Genomic DNA, 13,456 nt, shown 5'->3' with positions numbered 1-13,456 from the left:
CCCTCCCTAACCCCCCTCCCCACCCATCCCCCCCTGTGACTTCTTCGTAAAAAAAAAAAAAAAACCTAATTCATAACAGATTACTTACTCCCTCCTCTAAATATTGACCTTTACTTACTAAAAATATTATTAATATTATGACATCCCCCTTTATCCATACATTTCAGAAAAGAGAAAAGAAATAAAAAAAAAGACATTATACTATAACATTATAGAATAACTTCTAATTTAGCATAATAGTATTATAACTCCCAATTTGGCAATAATCTGCCCTTTTTCTCCTCTCCCAAGCTTGTATCTATATATTATTACAACAATTCAAGACCACCTTCCACTTTAAAACTATACGATAAGTCCTACTTTAACATTTAATCTTCTATATATATTACTATAACATTTCAAAGCGGCCTTCCCCATAAAATCTAGTTTAACATTTATTCCACTCTATCCATTTCCTCCACTCCCCTAAATATATCACTTAATAATCCCTTTTCTTAGACTAATCAATCTACTAACTAGCTTATTCACCCACTATCCTGCAAAATTACCATACACAACAATTCTTAATATCTTTGATTCACTGCCCACACTACTTAAAAATATATATCTATATATTCCATTATATCTAAATAAAAAAAGAAAAGACAATGACTTTAAATTTATAGTCCATATAATATCTTCTTTGAAGTCCACAAGTCTTAAAGCTGCCAAGTTTGAAGGCCTCTGGCCTATGCTGTCCAAAAGCTGGGAGGGAACAATGAAATAGGTAGCCAAGCTCACTTCAAGCCAGCGGGGCCTTAAGCAGTGGCTCCATTCAGTTTGTGGGAATGAAGGCATTCACAACCATGAATAGACTCCTTTGAGCCACCGTAATTTTTTCTAAAATAGATAAATTAATCCCAATGTTGATGGAGATTCTCGGTCATCCCAGGCCACGGTGCTTTTTTCCCCCAAGAGACAACTGGACTTTCTTGGGGTTTTCTTTTGAAGACCTTTCACTTCTCATCCAAGAAGCTTCTTCAGCTCTGACTGCATGGTGGGGAATGGAAGGATTTATACCAGTGGTGAAATCAATTTTTTTTTTACTACCGGTTCTGTGGGCGTGGCTTGGTGGGTGTGGCAGGGGAAGGATACTGCAAAATCTCCATTCCCACCCGACTCCAGGGGAAGGATATTGCAAAATCCCCAATCCCTCCCCACTCCTGGCGGAAGGATATTGCAAAATCTCCATTCCCTCCCCACTCCTGGAGGAAGGGTATTGCCAAATCCCCATTCCCTCCCCACTCCTGGGGGAAGGATATTGCCAAATCCCCATTCCCTCCCCACTCCTGGGGGAAGGATCCTGCAAAATCTCCATTCCCACCCCACTCCAGGGGAAGGATCCTGCAAAATTCCCATTCCCTCCCCACTCCTGGGGGAAGGATACTACAAAATCTCCATTCCCACCCCACTCTGGGGCCAGCCAGAAGTGGTATTTGCTTGGGTTTTTTTTTACTACCGGTTCTGTGGGCGTGGCTTGGTGGGTGTGGCAGGGGAAGGATACTGCAAAATCTCCATTCCCTCCCCACTCCAGGGGAAGGATATTGCAAAATCCCCATTCCCTCCCCACTCCTGGGGGAAGGATATTGCAAAATCCCCATTCCCTCCCCACTCCTGGGGGAAGGATATTGCAAAATCTCCATTGCCACCGCACTCCTGGGGGAAGGATATTGCAAAATCCCCATTCCCTCCCCACTCCTGGGGGAAGGATATTGCAAAATCCCCATTCCCTCCCCACTCCTGGGGGAAGGATACTACAAAATCTTCATTCCCACCCCACTCCTGGGGGAAGGATATTGCAAAATCTCCATTCCCAGCCCACTCTGGGGCCAGCCAGAAGTGGTATTTGCTTGTTCTCCGAACTACTCAAAATTTCCACTACTGGTTCTCTGAACTGCTCAAAATTTCCGCTACCGGTTCTCCAGAACCCATGAGAACCTGCTGGATTTCACCCCTGATTTATACTCCTTGCAGACAGCTGGTCATTTGCATTCTTTTTACAGGGTCCTTGAGGGCAGTTGGAGGTTTATCTGTGTCCTCAGGGTCACCTGAATAGTGCAAATGGGTGCTTTTCTGCTTAATTTAAGGCTCCACATCCATATGCACTACTCAGGTGACCCTGAGGACATAAATAAACCTCCAAGTGGCCTCAACAACTCTCTAAAAGGATGCAAATGATCAGCTGCCTGCAAGGAATATAAACCCTTCCATTCCCCACCATCCAGTCAGAGTTGAAGAAGCTTCTTGGATGAGAAGCGAAACGTCTTCAAAAGAAAAAAAAAAACAAGGAAGTCCAGTTGCCTCCTGAAAAAGCACCTTTGGGACAACCATGACCTGGATGACTGAGAATCGCCATAGATATTAAACCATAGTATAAAATACAAATGAAATAAAGATAGTAGGGAATGGGAAAGAGAAAGCAAGGTGAAGGAGAAGCCCAGGTAGTCCTCGCCTTACAGGACAGTTCATTTAGTGACTGTTCAAAGTTACACTGAAAAAAGGGACTTATGACCACACAATCAAAATTCAGACGCCTGTCCACTGACTCATATTTATTTTATTTTTTTTGTAAACGTTTTTTTTTTTTATTTTTTACACAAAGACACAAACAAACATACATTTTTTCCTGAACAGAGTATTGGCCGAGTCACATATCTGTACAATTTTTAGTCATCTCCAACACAATTTATATATTACACTGTTTGCCATAATAATCTTTATTAACCAAGATTATCCTTCGCCCTAATCTCTAATCTTAATCAAATTCAATTTTTCTCTTTTCTTTCTCCAAATTAAAGCCCTTAAATTTAAAATCTCATAACATAATGTAATTTCCCGTATTTCCCTAGACTCCCTTATCCTAATCACAAATATTCTTCTTTGTCAACTTTTCCAAATATTACAGTCCAATATCTTACTAAAGGTCACTTGAATATATAACACTACAGTCATTCATTTCCTTTCCATTGCTTTTTCAAATATATATGTGATCTCTTCTTATTAAACAATAAACCAAGTTACTTTGCACAGTACACCTTAAATCTTAAATCCAATTTCAGTGACTTTTTCAAATATATATATTTGTAAGGTGACCAATCGTCGTCCTGTAGGAAGAAATATCCTTCTGGGTTCAGCTCCAAGTGGGGAAAAAGACACTGGAAACATGGAGACTGCTTGGAAAGATGGTTTAATGGTGGACAGGATCACATGGTTTGAGTTCCTGAACAGAAAAGGGCTGAGATGCAGCGAGTCCCCGGGTTTTATACCCTCTCTGGCTTTGAACTTCCTGGGGCCCAGAAAGAGTATCCTGATTGGTTGTCAGATTCCCAGGGGGTGGGGGTCTTAGCTAGCCTTGTTGGCTAATGTAATCTTCCCAGGTGCCGTGTGGTGAGTTTCTGTCGCTAGATGGGTCCTATTGTGTTAGTTTCTGTTGCTAGATGGGTCCTATTGTGTTGCAGATGATGGTCCATTGACAAAGATTGAGTTTCTGCCTCTGGCCCATTGACAAAGGGTGAGGGCAGGAAAATGGGAGCTGCTTCATCTTTAAAACATGCTTCTCCATTTCTCATCCAGGGAAACATAATATTCTGCCTTTTTAATATTTCCCAAAATATTTCATTCCTCTAGGAAAGGGGTGGGTGCTAACTTCCTACACTCCTTTAGGGGGGACATTCCTTCTTTTGTAAGTTCTTTTCTCCTCTCTCTTAAATGTCCTCCTTTTCGATATTTGAAGACTAATCTGTAAGTCTCCGTATTCGATCGATGCCGATCCGATCGGTTGAGTGTGATGTGACGTATTTGTATTTGACGTGACAATTCGTCAAGGCTCGGTACAGTGTGGCGAGACGCGATTATGAGATGCACGCGCTCCGCACAGGAGAATTGTTTTGAGAGAGTGCGCCGCGCACAAGTGGCTCTGTTTACTTCTTACCGAAACACGACACGGCACACACGCACGCATTAAACTCACTTCTTTCTCAGTGAATATTTCTTTTATTTACGATTTTTTTTCTTCAATTTAATTGTGTCCTCCTTTTTTTTTTTTTTTTTTGGCAAAGATTTTATTTTTTAAGTAAATACATAAAAAACAAATAAAAAACCATCTTCAATGTAAATACAAACAGTGCATCTTCACTCTATTCATATATATCCATATATTATTATCCTCATTAATCGTATGTTTAGCTATGGCTGTTTCTTCCCTCATATCATACAAAATAGTCTTAAGATTTAAGTTAATTTGTATTATATCCTTCATTCTCCTAAATCATTTCAATAACAATACATCTTTATATGGTATTTTATACAGTTCTACATTTCTTGCTTTGGAAAAATCTCCACCGTATTTCATTTCCATAACTTTTTATCTAACCGTTGGTAAAATAAATCCCATATCTCGTAATGTTGTTTATCTTCTTCTTCTCTCATTTCAAATGTCAATTTACTCATTTGTGTCCTCCTCCTCATTGTAAAAAAGTTGGTCACCTTAATATTTGTACCGCTTCAACCATATCTTAATCACTTCTAATTGAACAGTAAATCTAATTAATTCACTGTTTATGACGGTTGCAGCATCCCGGAGGTCCCCTTTTGCGACCTCCTGACAAGCACAGTCAATGGGGAAGCCAGATTCACTTCACAACCCCGTCATTAAATGAAAAACTGAAGTGATTCACTTAACAACCAACCATTGGTTGACTTACTGCCATCCCTTTAGTGATAGTTTCAAATTAGAACAGCACCGGAAAAAGTGACTTGTGATTGTTTCTCACACTTACGACCATTACTGCGTTCCCACAGTCACATGATCAAAATTTGGATGCTTGGCAACTGGTTCATATTTATGACGGTTGCAGTGTCCCAGGGTCACGTGATCCCCTCTTGCGACCTTCTGACAAGCAGATTCATTTAACGACCGTGTTAGTAACAACTGTGGTGATTCGCTTAACAACGGTGCCAAGAAAGGTCGTAAAACGGGGCTCAACTCCCTCAAACCGCTGTCTCGTTCAGCAACAGAAATGTTGGGCTCCATTGTGGTCAGAAGTCGAGGACGTAGCCATATTTTCTCTCTGTCCCTTCATTACCTCCACCCTTTTGGGTGGAGGCACCTTTTAGCCAAAGGTGTCAATGCAGGAAAAAGAGAAAAGTTCCTTTTGCTGCAAAATGTAGAAGAGTGAGATGAAAACCTAATCAGAAGGGATTTTTTTAAAAAAAAAACGTTTTCATGGAGCATTTGCGGGTGGATTCCTCTGTTAAAGCTGTAGATCCAACAAAATACCAATTGATGTCGTTATTGCGAGTCAGTCTAAGTCGAAAGGCAGTTTAAAAGCAGCAGCAAAGAGCTTATTCATCGTCTACGGCCATACTACCCTGAACACGCCTGATCCCGTCTGATCTCGGAAGCTAAGCAGGGTCAGGCCTGGTTAGTACTTGGATGGGAGACCGCCTGGGAATACCGGGTGCTGTAGGCTTTTTGGTGTTTTTTTTAAAATTTAATATTTAATTTAAAATTTTTAAAAAAACTTGCCTCCTGGCTTTTAAAATTTTTTTTTAATATTTTACTTAAAATTAAAAAAAAAACGTTTGCCTCCTTGCTTCCCCGTCCAGTCTGTCTTTCCACTTTTCCTGCAAATGGCAGCCCATGCAGGAAAATGCAACGGGTACTTTTTTCCCACTGCGAGATTGGGTGGGTGAGATCTTTTTGCATCCGCTTGCTTAGAATGGCCCTCCTGGCTTTGCAGGGCAGCGCAGAAATACAGCAGCAGCAAGAGGCATGCATGGAGAGCCTGGGGGCAGGGGATGATGGGTCCCATTTGGTAGTCCTGCCGATTGCTGAGCAGGGTATGGAGAAGCAGCTTAAAAGCCGCAGCAAAGACCTTGTTCATTGTCTACGGCCATACTACCCTGAAAGCGCCCGATCCCGTCTGATCTCGGAAGCTAAGCAGGGTCAGGCCTGGTTAGTACTTGGATGGGAGACCGCCTGGGAATACCGGGTGCTGTAGGCTTTTTGTTTGTTTTTGCACCCCTTCTCCTCCTCCCCCCACTTATCCAGATTATCCTAAACTTTTGCTGCAAATTGCAGCTCCTTGCAGAGCTGCGTTTCCCATTTTAAGACTGCTGGATCAAATTCAGCAGCTGGGCATTTGCACCCTTGTTCCTCCCTCCTCCTTGGTCCAGCCAGCCAGTTCTAGACTTTTTCAGCCAGTTGCAGCCTGTGCAGGAAATGCAGTGCTGCATCTCCTTCTCCAAACCTGCTGCATCAGATTCAGAATTCGTCTCAAAGGTGCTTTTTTTCTTTTTTTCTTTTCTTTTCAAGAGGCAACTGGACTTTGCTTATTTTTCCTTGAAGACATTTCGCTTCTCCCCCAAGAAGCTTCTTCAGCTCTGACTGGATGGAGGGAAATGGAAAAATGTATATTCCTTGCAGATTGATACTCCTTGCAGATTTATACTCCTTGCAAATGACCGGCTGTCTGCAAGGATTATAAATCCTTCCATTCCCCACCATCCGGTCAGAGCTGAAGAAGCTTCTTTAGAGGAGAAGCGAAACGTCTTCAAGGAAAAAACCAGAAAGTCCAGTTGCCTCTTGAAAAAAAACACCTTTGGGACAACCATGACCTGGATGGCTGAGAATGGCTCTGCACGGCAGAGTATGATCCTGGACACAGTTAGTCCTCAACTTACAACAGCTCATTTAGTGACCGTTCCAAGTTACAACAGGCATTGAGAAAAGGAACTTACGACCATTTCACACACTGACGCCCGCTTGCAGCATCTCCCCGCAGTCCCGTGATCAAAATTTAGACGCTTGCCCAACGGACTCCTCTTTATGACGGTTTTATGACGGCGTCCCGGGCTCACATGAGCCCCTTTTGCGACAAGGAAAGTTGACGGGGAAGCCGGATTCACTTCACAACCGTGTCGCTCCCTTAACAAAGGCAATGATTCGCTTAACAACGGTGACAAGGAAAGTCGTAAAACGGGTCCGACTCAACCAATGTTTTTCACTGAGCAATGTAAACTTTTGGACTGGGTTGCGGTCGTGACTCGAGGACTACCTGCAGTAGCCCAGTGAGTTGAAGAAAACATTGGCTAGGGAAGCAGCAAGGGAAGGAGGGGTGGATTCTGATGGCAGGGGATGATGGGCTAATCTAGGCTGCCGTCCCTCTCTTAGCCAGAATGATGATGGACCGCACATTGGGTGCACAGGGCAAGCTTAAAAGCCGCAGCAAAGACTTTATTCAATGTCTACGGCCATACTACCCTGAACACGCCCGATCCCGTCTGATCTCGGAAGCTAAGCAGGGTCTGGCCTGGTTAGTACTTGGATGGGAGACCGCCTGGGAATACCGGGTGCTGTAGGCTTTTTTTAAAATTTATTTAATATTTAATTTTTTTAAAAAAACCTGCTTCCTGGTTTATTTTAAAAAAATATTTAATATTTTATTTAAAATTAAAAAAAAAACTTTTGCCTCCTTGCTTCCCTGTCCGGCCTGTCTTTCCACTTTTCCTGCAAATGGCAGCCCATGCAGGAAAATGCAAGGGTACTTTTTTCCCACTGTGAGATCGGGTGGGTTGAAATCCTTTGGCATCCGCTTGCTTAGAATGGCCCTCCTGGCTTTGCAGGGCAGCGCAGAAATACAGCAGCAGCAGCAAGAGGCATGCATGGAGCGCCTGGGGGCAGGGGATGATGGGCCCCGTTTGGTAGTCCTTCTAATTGCTGAGCAGGGTATGGAGAAGCAGCTTAAAAGCCGCAGCAAAGACTTCATTCATTGTCTACGGCCATACTACCCTGAAAGTGCCCGATCCCGTCTGATCTCGGAAGCTAAGCAGGGTCAGGCCTGGTTAGTACTTGGATGGGAGACCGCCTGGGAATACCGGGTGCTGTAGGCTTTTTGTTTTATATATATACATATATACACCCATATTCAGTGGGTCAGAATGTTTTGTGGCTTACCCACTTCTGGTAGTGGGGTCATTTTTTTTTTCCTATGAACTCAAAGCATGTCGCGAATTCTGTAACCAGATTAAACCTCCTTGGGTTAAAATTAATCAGGGCTCTGCAACCTTGGCAACTTTACGACTTGTGGACTTGAAGTCCAACAAGTCGTAAAGTTATCAAAGTGGCAGAGCCCTGGTTAAATGCAGTGGTAAAATCCATTTTTTTTTTACTACCAGTTCTGTGGGCATGGCTTGGTAGACGTGGTGTGGCTTGGTGGGCATGGCAGGGGAAGGATACTGCAAAATCCCCATTCCCTCCCTACTCCTGGGGGAAGGATGTTGCAAAATCTCCATTCCCACCCCACTCTGGGACCAGCCAGAGGTGGTATTTTGATTTTGATTTTGATTTTGATTTTGATTTTGATTTTGATTTTATTTTAAACTGGGATGTCTTGAATTATCTAGGACCAGAGTGTTTAGTATATTTTAATTGGTTTTTTTAACGTTTGTATTACATGTATTTTTATCATTCGCTGTTCACCTCCCTGAGTCCCTCAGGAATAGGGCGGTATATAAATTTAATAAATAAAATAAAATAAATTTGCCAGTTCTCCAAACTACTCAAAATTTCCGCTACCGGTTCGCCAGAACTTGCTGGATTTCACCTCTGGTTTAAATGCATCCCTTAAAGACCAAAGAATGGGATGGGAACGTGAACATGGGGGCCATTCAAACTTGAAAGCGAAGTTATATAATCCTTCTTGTGGGTTATTTTTTTTGGGGTGGGGGAATCGTTTTAGCAAGAAAAATAAATAGAGCTAGTGTGGGAGTTGAAGTCCAACAAGCAAAGTTGCCAAGGTTGCAGAGCCCTGGGTTAAATGCAGTGGTGAATTTTTTGACAAAAGGATGTCAAAAATTCCCTATAATATAGTATTATAATATAGTATAGTATATAATAAGCCTGAATAGGTTTTTATGGGTTTTTTAATTGTATAGCTAGTGATTTTAAATTGGGAGGCCGTTTATTTAATTTATTTTTAATTATCTTAACTTTTATATTGCGTGTTATTTTAATTTTCGGCTATTCACCGCCCTGAGTCCCTTCGGGGAGAAGGGCGGGATATAAATCTAATAAAATAAATAAATAAATAAATAATATAATAAATATAAGGAAGATGAGAAGAGGAAGGGGGAGGGGAAATCCCAAATTTCTAGGAAGAGATAACTTTATGAAGCGAATGGCATTTCTCTGTAATAAATATGTACACAGTTCCCAAAGCTTGAACCTGTGGTCCTTGACTTACAGCCATTCGTTTAGTGACCGTTCAAAGTTACAACGGCAGTGAAAAAAGGGACTTTGTTTCACAGTTATGACGATGCCGCGTCCCCCTGATCATGTGATCAAAATTCAGATGCTTAGCAACTGACCATTATTTATGACGGTTCCTATGGGGAACCTTCTCACAAGCAAAGTGACCTTAAAACATGGTTATTTCGCCTGGCTGGTTTGGACTGAAGGGGGATTTTAATGGTCTTTTTATAATCTTATTGGGTATTTTTAACATTGATTTTGGTTGTTTTTATTGTTGTGAGCCGCCCTGAGTCCTTTTGGAGATAGGGCGGCATACAAGTTCAAATAATAAATATATATATATTTATTTATTTAGTTTTATTTGATTTATATGCCGCCCTTCTCCGGAGACTCAGGGCGGCTTACAATGCGTTAAGCAATAGCCTTCATTCTTTTGTATATTTTATACAAAGTCAGCTTATTGCCCCCACAAACTGGGTCCTCATTTCACCTACCTTAGAAAGGATGGAAGGCTGAGTCAACCTTGAGCCTTGGGGAGATTCGAACCCTGCAGTAATTTCCCCTTCTTCTCTCTTTTTTTTTTTTCCAAAGAAACTTTATTGAGTTTAAAAAACATAAATATATTGACATTTCCATTAATAGAATAATTTAGAATAGAATAATTTTATTTCTATACCGCCCTTCTCCCGAAAGGACTCAGGGCGGTGTACAGCCTATTGAAACACAAGACAACATTAGTTAAAATAGTTTAAAATTATTAAATGAATTCGGCTCAATTCAATTTAAAACCCCAGGTTTTAACCCCTAATATCAGATGTGCAGTGGTTTTAACTATATACAAAATATATTTCTGGTGTCATTTCAAATTACTTTTTACTTTTATTTAACACCCCTTTTTCTCTTCCTTTCATTTTATCATTCATCCATTCAGTGCCTTTTCTTTCTTTTTCCCTTCTTCTCTATCCTTCTCCCTTCCTCCTTTCCTCCTCTGTTTTTCCTCCTATTTGCTTTTTTTTTCTTTTTTTTAATTTGATTTATATGCCGCCCTTCTCCGGAGACTCAGGGCGGCTTACAATGCGTTAAGCAATAGCCTTCATTCTTTTGTATATTTTATACAAAGTCAGCTTATTGCCCCCACAAACTGGGTCCTCATTTCACCTACCTTAGAAAGGATGGAAGGCTGAGTCAACCTTGAGCCTTGGAGAGATTCGAACCTGCAGAAATTGCAGGCAGCTGTGTTAATTACAGGGTGCATTAAACCACTGTACTACCAAGGCTCCTATTTTTTTAATTATTATAAAAAAATTTATTTTTTATAATAAATAAATAAATAAAGTCAAGGTCAGGTCTTAAAAACTGGGTTACGAACTTGTCAGCTGCAGTGGTTCCCTTAACAATCGTGGCAAGAAAAGTCGTAAAATGGGACAAAACTCAAACGTTTCAAGGAATAACAGAAATTTGGGGCTCAATTGCGGTCGTAAGTTGAGGACTACCTGTACACACTGCTCAAAGCTTGCATAGGTAGTCCTCGACTTACAGCCAATTGTTTCGTAACCGTTCAAAGTTACGATGACACTGGAAAAAAGGAGTTAGGACCGTTTTTCACACTTACGACCGTTGCCACATCCCCATGGCCGTGTGATCAAAATTCGGACTCTTGGCAGCTGGCTCACATTTATGATGGTTTGCAGTGTCCCGGGGTCGTGGTGGGATCCCCTTTGGCGACCTCCTAACATGCAAAGTCAATCTAGGGAAGCCAGACTCACTTAACAACCGTGTGACTAACTTAACAACGGCAGTGGATTCACTTAACAACTGTGGCTAGAAAGGTCGTAAAATGAATCAAAATTCATGTAAGAACTATCGTGCTTTGCAACTGATGTTTTGGGCTCAAGCCCCGAATTAAATAAAAAGGGAGCGATTGTATTCATAAATCGAGGACTATACAGAATAGAATAGAATAACAGAGTTGGAAGGGACCTTGGAGGTCTTCTAGTCCAACCCCCTGCTTAGGCAGGAGACCCTACACCACTTCAGACAGATGGCAGTCCAATGTTTTCTTGAAAATTTCAAGTGATGAAGCTTCTACAACTTCCGAAGGCAACTTCTGTTCCATGGGTTGATTATTCTCACTGTCAGAAAATTTCTCCTTAGTTCTAGGTTGCTTCTCTCCTTGATTAGTTTCCACCCATTGCTTCTTGTCCTGCCCTCAGGTGCTTTGGAGAATAGCTTGACTCCCTCTTCTTTCTGGCAGCCCCTGGAAGACTGCTATCATGTCTCCCCTAGTCCATCTTTTCATTAAACTAGACATACCCAGTTCCAGCAACCGTTCTTCGTATGTTTTAGCCTCCAGTCCCCTCATCCTCTTTGTTGCTCTTCTCTGCACTCTTTCTAGAGTCTCCACATCTTTTTTATAGCGTGGTGATGGTGAGTCTACCTCGGCGTAGGTGTGCTTTGCTATGAATGAGGGGGTGTCTTCTTTCCTTCTTTTGATATTTAGGCTTCCTTGCAATCAGCGTCAATCAGACGCTGTCAATCAACTTTGGCCCAACGGAGATCTCGAAAGAGAAGGAGGATGCTTAAAAATAATTCCTTTAAATTATCTTGGTTTTTTGTTTTTGTTTTTAGTGCTGGCTCATTCTAATCTTTTCGTTGTTGTCTGTTGTGCCTTTGTGCGTCATTCCTTCTTGAAGAGAAGAATGGATGAAGCCACAGAGGGCTTATTCATCAATTTCCCGCAATAAACAGATAGATATTTTCCAGGGCCATTAAATTAATCTAAGGCAACCAGAAGCGCTAAGGCAACCAGAAGCAAGCGCAAGGCAACCTTGATTTTTCTTAAAAATGTTTTCACTTCTCATCCAAGAAGCTTCTAACTCCTCCCCAACTCTCACAACTGAGACCACTAAGGTCATCCAATCCAACCCATAATCTTGTCATGATTGAGATGTGTAGCTGCCACCTCTGATCCCGTCCATTCTGGCGAACGGTGTTTTTTTTCAAGGGGATGCAGGTAGTCCTCGACTTACAACCATTCATTTAGTGACCGTTCCGAGTTACAATGGCGCTAAAAAAAAGGTGACTTATGACCTTTTTTCACCCTTACGGCTGTTGTAGCATCCCTATGGTCATGTGATCAAAATTCAGACATTTGGAAAGTGAATGGTGTTAGGAAATGACTATTACCTAACTTGTTGGGTTGGCAATATATAAACCCTCAATATAGCTTTAAGACTGCTGTATTGCATCATACTGTGTCCTGATTGGTTAGCTCTGTAGCCAACCAGAGGGAGCTAGAAACATGGTTTGTTTTCTCTTTGCTGCTCTTTGCTGTTCTTGCTCTGTATGATATCTGTATGCTACTGTTTGCATATCCAGAAGAACTGATTATTGTGAATGACTACGACGACTGGTAAGAAGACTTTGTTATTGGATTATCCCTGGACTGTCGTTTTGCTATCTCCTGCTTTATATGTGTATGACCTGGACTGTTTATTGGACTGTGCCTTACTATTTCCTGAAAGTAAACACAACTCAGTGTATCTGTGTGTTGGCTGTGTTTATTCGTAACTACTCTCAGTCGCTTTCATGTGCACACCCTTGCTACTCAAGGGTTACTCTGCGAATTCCTTAATAAATGGGGAAGCCAGATTCAGTTTACAACCATATTACTATCTTAACAACTGCAGAGGTTTACTTAACAACGGTGTCAAGAAAGGTTGTAAAATGGGGCAAAACTCACTTAGCAACGGAAATGTGGGGAGTCATAAGTCGAAGACCACTTGTGTATTGGAATGGAGGCTGCATTCTTGAAAAGCAAGGAAAGGTAAACTTGAAAAGTGAGGAAGAACACCAGTGGGGGAGTTAATGTTTGTTAGTTTCTTTGCTTGTTTGTAAAATTTATTGGCCATCCATCTTTTTTTTTTTTTTTAAATTTGATTTATATGCCGCCCTTCTCCGAAGACTCAGGGCGGCTTACAATGTGCTCAGCAATAGCCTTCATCCTTTTGTATATTTATACAAAGTCAGCTTATTGCCCCCACAAACTGGGTCCTCATTTCACCTACCTTAGAAAGGATGGAAGGCTGAGTCAACCTTGAGCCTTGGCGAGATTCGAACCCTGCAGTAATTGCAGGCAGCTGGTCTTAATAACCAGCTTTAATA

General features: G+C 41.6%; 1 protein-coding gene and 4 non-coding genes across 6 annotated transcripts in view; all 5 read left to right on the top strand.

Moving 5' to 3' along the window:
* CLCN2 (chloride voltage-gated channel 2) overlaps positions 1–13,456 on the top strand; it is a 101,374-nt gene that overhangs the window by 28,953 nt on the left and 58,965 nt on the right. The gene's annotated exons all lie outside the window — the stretch shown is intronic.
* On the top strand, positions 5,392–5,510 carry LOC139318945 (5S ribosomal RNA). Its single transcript, XR_011600593.1, has one exon. It is a non-coding gene; the product is annotated as a 5S ribosomal RNA (ribosomal RNA).
* LOC139318936 (5S ribosomal RNA) lies at positions 5,926–6,044 on the top strand. Its single transcript, XR_011600585.1, has one exon. It is a non-coding gene; the product is annotated as a 5S ribosomal RNA (ribosomal RNA).
* On the top strand, positions 7,286–7,404 carry LOC139318949 (5S ribosomal RNA). Its single transcript, XR_011600597.1, has one exon. It is a non-coding gene; the product is annotated as a 5S ribosomal RNA (ribosomal RNA).
* On the top strand, positions 7,814–7,932 carry LOC139318939 (5S ribosomal RNA). The gene has a single exon (XR_011600588.1). It is a non-coding gene; the product is annotated as a 5S ribosomal RNA (ribosomal RNA).

Source organism: Pituophis catenifer, unplaced genomic scaffold, assembly GCF_029215685.1.
Source record: "Pituophis catenifer annectens isolate HBS135680 unplaced genomic scaffold, rPitCat1.0.hap2 SCAF_6, whole genome shotgun sequence".
Lineage (NCBI taxonomy): Eukaryota > Metazoa > Chordata > Lepidosauria > Squamata > Colubridae > Pituophis > Pituophis catenifer.
Note: the sequence above shows the minus strand (reverse complement) of the source record. Positions and strands in the feature narration are given on the sequence as shown.